Raw genomic sequence first — 11,714 nt, 5'->3', positions numbered from 1 at the left:
CCTCGGCACCCTCACGGGGGCCCAACGGCCACCCTCGCCCGACACCGCAGGGCCTCAGGACGGCCCACCGCAAGGCTCTCCCGCCGCACGGGCCGGCGCTGCCCCGCCCCGCCCCGACGCGCACCCAAACAAACGTTCGCGCCGTGCCGAAGCACCCCACCTCCCCCCGTCGGGTCCGACGACGCTTCACCCGGGGCCGCCTCCAGGGGAGGAACAGCACCCACAACGCGGTGAGGCCACGTTCTGGTCCCAGGACGGGGGGGGTCGGCGGGGGAAAGGCTCGGCGCGGGCGGCCATCGGTCCTGGCAGGGCAGGGGAGGGCCGGCGGCGGCGACGAGGAGGGGCCGCTCGCGCGCAAGAGCGACGGCCGGCAGGGGTCGTGGGTGCGGGCGGGCACCAACCCAGGGAAGGGGAAAATCTCGAGACACGACCGGGCCGCCGGGGAAACCACCGCAGGATCCCACCACCCCCACACGTGGGGGCGGCCCCGCGACGCCCAGGACGCCGGCCGGCCTCAGCCAACCCTCGGCGGTTCCTCCCACACCCCGGCCCCGCCCGCCGCCGGGACTCGCGCGCAGCAGGCTAACCCCCCCAACTCCAGAGGGTAGCCCCTTCCACTCGCTCACTCGTCCGTCTGCGTCTCGTCTGTCCGTCCACCACCACCACCCAGCTTCGTCTGGCTCGCCCCCAGGCCTCGCGGCCCGGGGAAACGCTGCCGAGCGAGGCGGCCCGACCCGTGGCCCACGCACCGCCACCGGTGGCTGCGTCTCGGGACCGGAACAGGTGGGGTGGCTCCTCGCGGCGCGGAGACTGGGGGGGGGCCCAAGTCGGGGTGGACCGCCTTCCCCCTCCCCCCCACGGCACGCGCCGGGGAGGCCAAGCCCGCGCACACGCGCGCGCGCGCTCGCACGGCCCCGCGCCAGACGCCGGGCCCGGCCCGGCGGAACCCTCCCCCGACTCGGAGGGGGGAGGCGCGGGCCACAGCAGGCCAAGAACAGCACTCGGCCCCACCGCGGGGCCAGCGCAGCCCACACGCCAAAGCGACGGGGCCCTGCCCACACGCCGCGGCAGTCGCTCCCCGTGGAGAGTGACTGCACGCTCTGGATGGAGGAGCGGCGGCTGGGGGGTCCGGTGCCCCCAAGGCTCCCCTCTCAGATCGCTAGAGAAGGCTTTCTCACCGAGGGCGCATCGCCCCCCACCCAGCGTGCCCCGTTCAGGCCTACGGAAGCCCGCCGACGTGTACGCCAGCGCTCGGCTGGGCAGGAGGGGTCTGCGGTAAGGGTAAGCAGCGGGCCAAGAAGCGAGCGTTCGCGGTCGGGACCGGGGAGAGCCCGTGCGTGCCACCTCGCGAGGAGACGCACCCAAGACCGCGTGGGGACGGGACAGACGCCCGCCCCTCACCGGCACATCACCCGGCCCCACCACGATCGCTCCCACGCCCGGGCGCGAACCCCGCTGAGGGGGACCCACCCGGCGTGCGCCCGGCCACGTCAGTCCCCCCCCCCGGTACAGGGTGAGGACTGACGTTCAGGAGGCGGCCCCGGCCCCACCGAGGGTGGGGAGCGGACACGCCTCGCTTACCGTCTCGACCCCTCCCCCACGCCTCAAGAGAGGCGCTCGGGAGACACGACCACCGCAGGGGTTACCCGAGAGGACTCGCTGGGGACGGGAAGCGATGCCGCCGCTCGGCCTCGGGCACCTGAGGGACAACCTGGAGCGCTCCAGGGGCACCGCAGAGGACCAAGGCGAGACACGCTCACACCCCGACGAGGGGGTACGTGGCGTGGCGGCGGGGCAGCCCTCCCCCGCCGCGGGGGAGGGCCGCTCGCGAGACAGGACGCCGAGCAGGCGAGGAGGCGAGAGTGTCTGCCGCGTCGCAAGACCCCGGCCTCGCCGACACCACAAGGCACGGGAGACCGAGGTCGGGCCGGAGTCCGCACCCCTGCCTTCCCCCCGCCACCCACGGGCGGCAGAGGAGAGGCGAGGGGCCCGCAGGCAGAACGAGAAGAGAAGCCACGTTCGCCATGAACGTCCCCGTCCCTCGTCTGGCGCGGCTTAGGCCCGGCCCAGGGGAGCATGACTTCACCACATCGGTCAGGTGAGTGAATGAGTGAGTGAGTGAGCGAGCGAGCGAGCCATGTGGGGCAGGGAGGCCCCAGAGGGGAGGGCCCGGCGAGGACAACCACCAGAGGGGCCTGCTTCAGCCTCGCCAGGCGCCACCCACTCCTCAGTCCTCTCCGAGGAGAGCGGCCAACGACCCCAGGCGGGGAATGCCTGACACGCGGCACGGAGCCTACGGGGGTGGGGTCGCGCCGGCCACCACCGGGTGCCTGCGGCGGGGAGCGCACGGGGTAAAAGACCCACGCCGCCACCTCACCCCACCGCCCTCGGGCCACCAGAGACCGGAGGTGGCACCACGGGCCACGTCAGCTGGACGCACACACGAGAGCCGGCGCGCAGGCCCGGGCGGGCGGCTCAAGTGTCAGAAGCGGAGTCGGCTACCAGGCCAGGGCTCACGCAGAGAGAAGCCCAGAGCCTCGCACGCGTCCGGAGACCCAACACTCGGTGACAGACACCGAGGAAGACCGTGTCAGCACCTATCTGCTGGCAGAAAATGCCCAACACGACAGGAAAAATGACAGCGCCCAGAAACGGGGCGGGTCCACGATTTGCAAGGGGGGACCCCGGGACCTCGGTCCGGCCACCTGCCCCCAGCCCTACCCCCATAAATGGCAGCCCCGAAGCTCTCGGGGGCCATCTGATCGACCGGGGTGGGGGGGGTTTGGTAGGGGGAGGGGAGAGGGGATGGGAGAGGGGAGGGGGATTAGGAGGAGGCTTAGGAGGAGGAGTGGGAATGGGAATGGGAATGGGAAGGGACGAGAGGGAGACGGGATCAGGCCGGGGACGCCCTGCCCTTTTCTCGCCCGCGTGGCCGGGGACTCGGGGAGATGCCACAGAGGCGCCTCCGACGAGAGGGCCCCCCACGAGGGACCGCTCCCGAGCACCGGGCCCCGGGCCCCGGGCCGGGGAAAGCCTGCCTCCCCCACATCCCTCGCAGGACGCCCCCGTGCCGGTCCCCGAGTCCGGATGAAGTCTCGGTCCCTCCAACGCCACCGGAACCCACGCGGGCAGGCTTACGGGCCGGGGGGCACCCCCTCCCAGGCCTCCCGCGCCAACAGGGGCCGGCCCAGCCACGTCTCCGGATCCATCGGGACTCAGAAAACATTTCATCCAAGGAGGCGCCTCCGACGACCGGGAACCCCAGCGCGCCCGTCCACGGCCTCACCGCACTGGGCCCGGGCCGCTCCTCGCCTCAGGAGCAGTCGTCCAAGGGACGCAGACGAGGGCCTGACCACCTAGCCGCCGGCGGCCCGGGCGCGGGACACTCTCTCCCTTTCCCCCGCGGCGGCAAGGCGCAGGCCGTGTCCGATCGGCTCGGGTCGGTCTCCGCGGCTGGAGGGGCACAGGCGGATGCTGGTCGACCAGGCCAGGCCACACGGCTTCCCCCGGCACACGAGATCCCGGGAGCGCGGCGACAGTCACCCCCTCATCATCCTGCGAGTCCAATCTGCGCCGAGAGCAGGACGCGCCCGCGGCTCAGCGCCACGGGGACTGTCACCGCCGGTGTCGCCAGCCTCCCCGAAGTCTGCCTCGGGCCCCGCCGCCGAGCCCCATCCCTTGCCGAGGTCGCCGACGCTCGGGAGAAGAGGGACGATCTCAGAGCGGCAGCCAGATGGCGCCCGACAACCGTCGCCAACGTCCCCGGAACCGATCCCGACCGCCGCCGGCCGCCCAAACGCCCGAGCTCGTCCCGGACTGAGGCGCCGGGCGGCCCCGTGGCGTCCGCCTCGGAGCCCGCTCACCCTCGTCACGGCACGGCACGGCACGACACGAGGCGACACGACGCGACGCGGCGCGACGCGACCCCGGCAACAGATCAGGGCGGGGAGGACGGAGGGAGCCGGGGTTTGGCAAGACACGGCCGGCCGGGCGGCTGCCGCGAAGGGGACGCGCTCCCCACGCGATTCCCCGGGCGGGGGAGATCACACGGACACGCCGGCGGGGCCGGGGCCCACGCCGCGGGTGGCCCAGAGCGACCAGGACGAGATCCCGGGTTCCCGGGTGGGAGGTTGGGAAGGGGAGGAGGGGAAGAGGGAGGGAAGGCGGGGGCTGGCAAACCGAAACCAGGCGAGCGCTCAGAGAACAACGCAGGAATCGGCTTTGGAGTCCGTCCTCTCGAATGCGGGAGGTCTTTCGAAAGCAGACAGGCAAAGCCCAGAAGCTAGAAAAGAAAGGATGAAGACCGCGAACCCCATCGAAGCGGAAAGAGAAATCGATCTCGGCACAGATCGCGACAAAGCCCAAAGACAACAAACGGGCGCGTGGGGAAAACGCACTCGCGGTCGGTCGTGAGAACACGGACGTCAGCACGGCTGACCACAACCGCAGGAAGGAGGAGGGAAAACAAAAAAATGCGGGCGGGGGTTCGGGGGGGCGAGTCGATAGCCACCCGCTCGGTAAATCGAGGTTCAGTGCATCTACACAGAGCAACACTGTGCATGCGCATCCGCGTGTCTGTGTGTGCGTGTGTGTGTCGGTGTGTGTGTTTGACACAGTCAACGTGGACAAGGAAACTGTAGCCCCATCCGAAAAAAAAAAAAAAAAGAAAGAAAAGAAAGAAAGGAAAGAAAGAAAGGAAAGAAAGGAAAAAGGAAGGAAGAAAGGAAGGAAGGAAGGAAGAAAGGAAGAAAGGAAGGAAGAAAGGAAGGAAGAAAGAAATGAAGAAAGGAAGAAAGAAAGGAAGAAAGGAAGAAAGGAAGGAAGGAAGGAAGGAAGGAAGGAAGGAAGGAAGGAAGGAAGAAGAAAGAAAGAAAGAAAGAAAGAAAGAAAGAAAGAAAGAAAGAAAGAAAGGAAACATGAAAACAAACGACAAAACCCACCACCAAAGGGAAATCAAGTTGTAGAACTACTCTGGGGTTTAAAAACAAAAACAAAAACACCGTAGAAAAAGCACAACCGCAGCCCATCAGGGGTTCCTCTCCTCAACAGTCCAAGAACTCGGTCAACTCCACCTCCTAGAAGCCAGAAAACCAGGGATGAAACACGTGCAGGAGACCCAAACGGACGTTTTCAGTTTAAAAGGAAAAAAAAAAAATTATTTTTTTCCTCCCCCAAATGGGGGAGGGGGCGAGGGGGAGGATGGAGCGTAGAACTCAGCGGCAGAGTGCCTGCCCAGCACGCGCGAGGTCCAGGGTTCGATCTTCAGGACTTCCGTTCAAGTCAATAAGGAAGTCGGTAAGTCAGGCAATCACTAAGTCAGGCAACAAACCAGCAAAAGAAACGAATTACCTCCCCTCCCCGAATAAACAAACAACCACCGAAAGCAACAACAGCAGCAAGAACCAAAAAAAAAAAGGCCTAAATAAATAAATAAATGTAAGTAAGTAAATAAATAAATAAGTAAGTAAACAAACGAACACAATTTAAAAAAGGGGAAAACGCACACATTTCCGTTTCCAAGAGATATCCGGACAGGCCCAGAACCTGGAATCTCGACAGCAAGTTCCAAAAACAAGCAGAAAGTGCCTGCTCCTGACGGAACACGTGATAGAGACCACCGTTCGAGATGGGGCCTGGTGGGCGGGCTGGCAGGCGGACACAGAGCTCTCGACTCATACCTGACAGACTCCGCTCTCCGACGGAAGACAGAAGGCAACACGGAACAGGGGTTGGTGGTGGGGGCGAGGGGGAGAGGGCGAAACGGAGGTGGAGGAAAGCCATTAGGGAAAACAGGACAGAAGTCCCTCAAAACATTCCACAGAAAACTCCTGGAAGACCCGGCAGTTCCACTACGGGCCCGCGGATGGACGAATGGACAGTGCCACGTGGTCTGGAGAGACCTACACCTAGAGGGGATGATGTTAACTAAGTGACTTAAGTTCGAGAGGGATGTTGTCACTTCGAGGCAGAATCCCCAAGACAATACGCAGGAACACATGCAAGGAAGCTGAAACAGGCTCATGGATACCAAGAAGGAACAATGAGTGCAATGGGTGAGGGAGAGGAAAAAGTACAAGCTTCCAGTTAACTCCAATTAATAAATACACAAATTACGGGAGGTCATGGACAGCAGGGCGAGTAGAGTCAATCCATACTATTGTCATGACGCTGTCCGGTGACTGATCCGTAACCAGACTCATCACGGTGATCATCGTGGAACATGGAAGAATCCCGAATCGCTATGTTGGACACGTGAAAACGGACATCCCCTTGTCAGGTCAATTATGAGAGACAGTAGGAGAGAGAGAGACAGAGAGAGAGAGAGAGAGAGAGAGAGAGGGAAAATTCTCACTGTCTTACCGGAAAAAAAAAAAAAAAAAAAAAAAAAGAGTTCAGTGAGATAAAGAGTGGATGTAGGTGAGGGCAATAGGTGGAGGAGATGAAAACCACGACGGCGACACATGTGCGGCATCCCACACGGTGGCAGTGCAGTGTGATCCTATGCATGCTCAGCCGTCTCCTAGCCACCTCCAAGTTGACATCCAGGGTCATCCTTTTAGGTTTCGTGGCTGCACTTTCGTCTGTCTCGGGCAATACTCTCCCTTGATTTTCCATGGGGGAAGGGAGGTGGGGTGGCCGGGCGGGCCACACCACGACACACCGCGTCGCGCGTGACCTGGAAAACAGATACACACCCGCCCACCACCCACGGGCTCCGAAATCGGTCACTGGTCACGACGCACACTTCGTCGGTCCCTTACGGAGCGATGGCGGACCAAACAGGCAGCGGCCAACTTTGTCGTGCACACAATGACGGTTCGTCCCTCGTGGAAACAAACTGATGACGAGACAGCGTGGTCAGGGGGCGGGTGTCCTTTCAGGAAGACAGAGTCATTGAAAGTCCCGCACACGGGAACTGTGCCAAGGGAGATCTCCATCACCCTACCCAACCCTGATCCAAATTCTCGTTCGGGCAGCTAAGGGTCAAGGTCAAAGTTTCTTTCTTCCCGGGGCAGGGGTCCTTTTGGGCCTCGATGGTTGTTCAACTGGAGAGATCACCCTTGGGCTGCATATACACTTCGGGGTGGTCCACAGGGTTCCACGACAGTCCCGCCACCAGGCAGGTGGTTCCACCTGATGAAACCGGTCTGGTCTTTCGTTCCAGGAAGACAAAGGTCCGTGGCTGAAGCCAACGAGAAACCCAGGGTGTGAGTCCGGAGCGCCACCAGTCAGGAAGATGTCTAGGCGTCGGGCTCGAAGAGGCTCGGGTGGCCTGAAAAACGCATGCGGGTTCAGGTCCACTTTCTGAGTGGCCTCCACAGCAACGGGCAGGAGGAGGGTCTCGAGAGGGGACACGGCAGTGACCTCTCTCCAGCGGATGTCCAGCTGCTCAGCCCGGCTCGGCGGGGCTTCAGGGAAAGGGCGGCTTTGGTTCTCGAGGATGCCAAGTCCAAAGCGGGAGAACCATGGGCAACGGGAGTCGGAAGAGCGTTGGCCAACCATCGGAGAAAACTCGAAGCATGCGTGACGTGGCCCAGCGTATCAGTGGAAGGCGGGGCGGGGCGGGGAGGGGGAGGGTGGCGGGAAGCACGCAAAGATGATGACACAGAACCGCATTCTCATCTCTATCACGCTGTACGAGAGTTTCCACTGAGACATGCTCCCCTTCCCCTGGTCTCTCCAAGGACGCGCATTTCTACCAAAAAATCACCCCCATTCAGACTTGTCGGCTGGCCAGATCAGCATACTTCCACGAAATTCGGCCTGAAGAGGGACAGACGTCCACGAAGCATAGCCATCGCCCCTAGAGGCTCTCGGACACCCGCTCTGCTGGAACGTTTCCTAAGGACGGCAGACGAAGACGGTCTCCACATGCTTTCCAGGAGACGTTCCTCAGAACGAGACCGTGACTGTTCCGAAGCCCGAATCGGTCACAGCAATTGTTCACGAGGAAGTCACGGTGAACCATCTGGGACACCAGTCTTTCCCAACCGGTCCACGTAGGGACACGATTTGGTCCTAGCCAGAAACAGACACTTTCTCCTCACAGCATCCTTTTATTTTCATTTAAATTAATTTATTTTATTTTATTTTATTTTATTTTATTTTATTTTATTTTATTCTGTTTCATTTTGTTTTGTTGTATTGTATTGTATTGTATTGTATTGTATTGTATTGTATTGTATTGTATTGTATTGTATTGTATTGTATGTTTACATATGTACGTATGTAAGTAAGTATGTATGTATTCCGGTCTGTCTGTCTGTCTGTAGGTCCATCCATCCTCCGAAGGTATACCAGTCATGTCGGCCAACACACTGACAGATCTCGAGTCTTTTCTGTCAGAAAGATATTAAAGCACGTCCCCTTCGACTCATGGAGCCAGGAACGAACGCTTCCGTATCTCATCTTCTTTGGAAACGATCTAAACATTCCAGGGACGTTGCCAGATGCTTCAGTTGCAAGGGACCAAAAACTACGTGGAGGAGGCACCAATTTTTCAGAGATGGACCGCCTCCCCCACACACACACACACTACCCCCTCGGACTGCTTGGGGTGTGAACACTTCCTGAGACTTGAGACCGAGCCAACCATCGCTCCCAGACTCTTTTTTTTTTTTTTTTTTTTCCTGGCTGACACGTTTTATGACAGAGATAACCCACAGGAACTTAATGGATTCGGGGTAAACCTAGGGAGGCGAAAAGTTTCACCTCGAATGCTGCTCGTCACAATCAAGACATGGCTCTTTTCACGAGACCGATCCCTTGACATTTGCTTTTCTGGATGAAAGGATCTGTCCTAGATCATGTCAACCTGAAGGAAAACATTTGGGTTCCTTCCTGTTCGCATTCCCTGCCTGCATGTTCCCTTGAAAACCAGTTCCATAGAGCTCTTTCATGAATGAACTCTGGCAAGTGTATGTGGAGGAAGAAACATGCCAGGCCTACAAGCCGGGGACATACACAAGTGCCTACATGCATACATGCATACATGGGACCGGGCCCTTTCCAGATCCTTGGACGGCAGTACCATAGAAATGAGGATGGCTTCCACAAGACTCTCAGGCAAGCCAAGCTCTTTTGCGAAAGCGATAGCTTGTGCACAAAGGAGAAGGTGGCATGAGGGGAGAGGGAGGGGGAGTGCCAGCTCCCTGAGCAGCAGGGGCCATGCTTTTCTACCTAAAGGAAGGGCTTTGTCTCAGGATCACTGATCACTTCCATAAATCATCCGATATCTTGGATCGGCCGCAGGCGGCTCCAGGGTGAAGAGCCATCGCCCCAGGCTCTGTGGGGAATAGAGAAGACTTCCGTGAGGGGAAAGAAACGCATGAGAATTTTCTGCAAGAAAGCTCAGGAACAGATAATGTAAACACGGAGAGTTGAGCTTCCTGTCTCGTGACAACTAGGTCTACTGGGTCATGTCACAGAGAGCAAGCGAATCCTTTATTCCCCTGAGCCTTTTTCTTTTTCTTTCTCTATCTTTCTTTGTTCTTTGTTCCCTTTAGAGTGTGTGTGTGTGTGTGTGTGTGTGTGTGTCTGTGTGTGTGTGTGTGTCTGTGTGTGTCTCTGAAACTCAGGTACTGCCCTGTCTCATACAGACGAGACCAGCAGATCGACATGACCAGAGATTTTGTAGCTTTCATTTAAAAACTATAGGTCACTCACGAGTCGGGTAGGACGGGTGCTGTGTCCAGCGCAGCTCGGGACCGTGTCTGAGGACGGGCGACGCAAGAATTAAGAAACAAAGAGACCAAGTAAAGAGCGAAAATGGGACCAGGGGACTCAAGGTCTCGTGGATCTAGAGTGCCAAAAGCCTGGTCGACATCCTGTTTATTGGGAGTATACGGCTCAGGGAAAAAAAAAAAAGAAATGCGATCAAAGAGGTGGGGCTTTAGATATTTCATGCCAGAAGCACGAAGTTCTGCTTGCTGGCTAACTGATTCATTTCAGGCCTATCCCTTCCAGGAACAATCACCCTCCTCGGGGGATGCAAAATTTCTAAGTGTATCCTGTGATTGCCTCTGGGACATCTCGAGATAGCAAATATTTCCCCGGGGTTAAACCACATGCTTTCCTGCCAGAACCAAGTTCTGTTAATGGATGATCTGGCTTCCCATGACCGTCCATTGTTTTACCCTAAGGAAATATCTGCCATCTGTTGCGCCCTCACGGTCAATCTCAGGATTGCCCCTCACACAATTTCTTGAGCATCATACATGTTATAGGTCATCGACTGTGTAAAACATGAAAACAAAGCAGGCGTGTGCATTTTTAAGCAAGTAAGTGTGAATGTAAGATTTTACGCTCATGGAAATGCTGGTGCAGCTTGGTTTCTAGTTGCTGGTTCTCCAGCAGCTTGTTTCCCAGCAGACGCGTAGGACACTAGAGAACCCACTCACTCAGAAAGAACCGATGGGACGGGTAAGGTTTTTCGGCTCGGAGGGTGAAAGCTTTTAAACTCTGTGTGGAAAAAAGACGTTTCAGGTGTATATTTCTCCTTAAGAAGGCTGCGAATTAGAGTTTCGACGAGGGAGACCACGCAGCAGTGTGTACGTTTAAAAAGGCCTCCGCGTGCCCCTCCCCACCCTTTTTTGTTTGTTTGTTTCTTCCATTCGGTTTCAGGTTCTACCTGATTCAGCCCCCTGGCCTCAGTCTCAGGCCACTGTGGGCTATGCAGACAGACGTTTCTGACGTTGTCGAGATGGACAAGATAAGGAGGGTTCCCCCCAGAGAACTGGGCCGCTGCTTCTATGAGATCAAAAAGCTGACCTACTCATCCAGTTCTATGTTTAGAAATTTGCTCCTTTCTGGGAAAGCGTAGAGCTCTGCGGTAGAGTGCGTGCTCAGCATGCACAAGGCCTTGGGCTCAGTCCCCAGTACCACCACTGAAAACGTATAATAAATCTAAATAATTAATTGAAACGTAGATAAAGACACCTAATGACCCGTCCCCCCTCCAAAAAGATAAAAACTTCTTGTTAAAAAATTTTTTTTTATTTTATTTTTTTATTTTTTTAGTTAAAAAGGCAGGAGGAGGACGAGGACGAGGACGAGGACGAGGACGAGGAGGACGAGGATGAGGAGGAGAAATTAGCTTCTTTCCAACAAGGAGATTTCCAGGTCAAATGGAGAGCCAAATATTTCTATGTTCTAAAACTTCAGCTTTCCACGTATCCTGGCGTCAAAACGTCGGCACGGGTAAAGATTGTTCATCATTCTGTGACTATGCACTTCCTGCATTTTGGAGTGTTCATCTGTCCTTTCTCTTAGGAATAGATGATCATCAGAAATAGCAGTTCTGTTGATTAAACCCCCTTTTAACATATCGTTGTTTCCTGGTCACTAAAGTTACCTAATAATCACTTCACAGTCTATGGAAGTCAAATCATTGTGCTGTACACCTGAAACTGATAGAGGGCTGTATGTCAAACCTATGTCAATAAAACTGAAAAAAGAAAAGAAGAAGAAGAAAAGAAAAGTCTGCTTGCTCGGGGCATCCGGTAAAGGCCCTCTTTCTGAGCGCACAAGTCAACCTCGGGCCGATTCACCCTGTCCCTGAAGAAGGGCAAAAATCCTCCACTCTATCTCCCGTTAGGTCCTGGACACTAGCCAGAGTTCCTCCTCCCTCAACCCCCACCCCGTTCCTGCGTCACACTGTGTGGGCTCAGGCACACAACCTATCGCTTTCCTTTAGCGTGTGGAATGAATATCGC

Source organism: Camelus bactrianus, unplaced genomic scaffold, assembly GCF_048773025.1.
Source record: "Camelus bactrianus isolate YW-2024 breed Bactrian camel unplaced genomic scaffold, ASM4877302v1 HiC_scaffold_15, whole genome shotgun sequence".
NCBI lineage: Eukaryota > Metazoa > Chordata > Mammalia > Artiodactyla > Camelidae > Camelus > Camelus bactrianus.
This window is presented reverse-complemented; position numbering follows the sequence as displayed.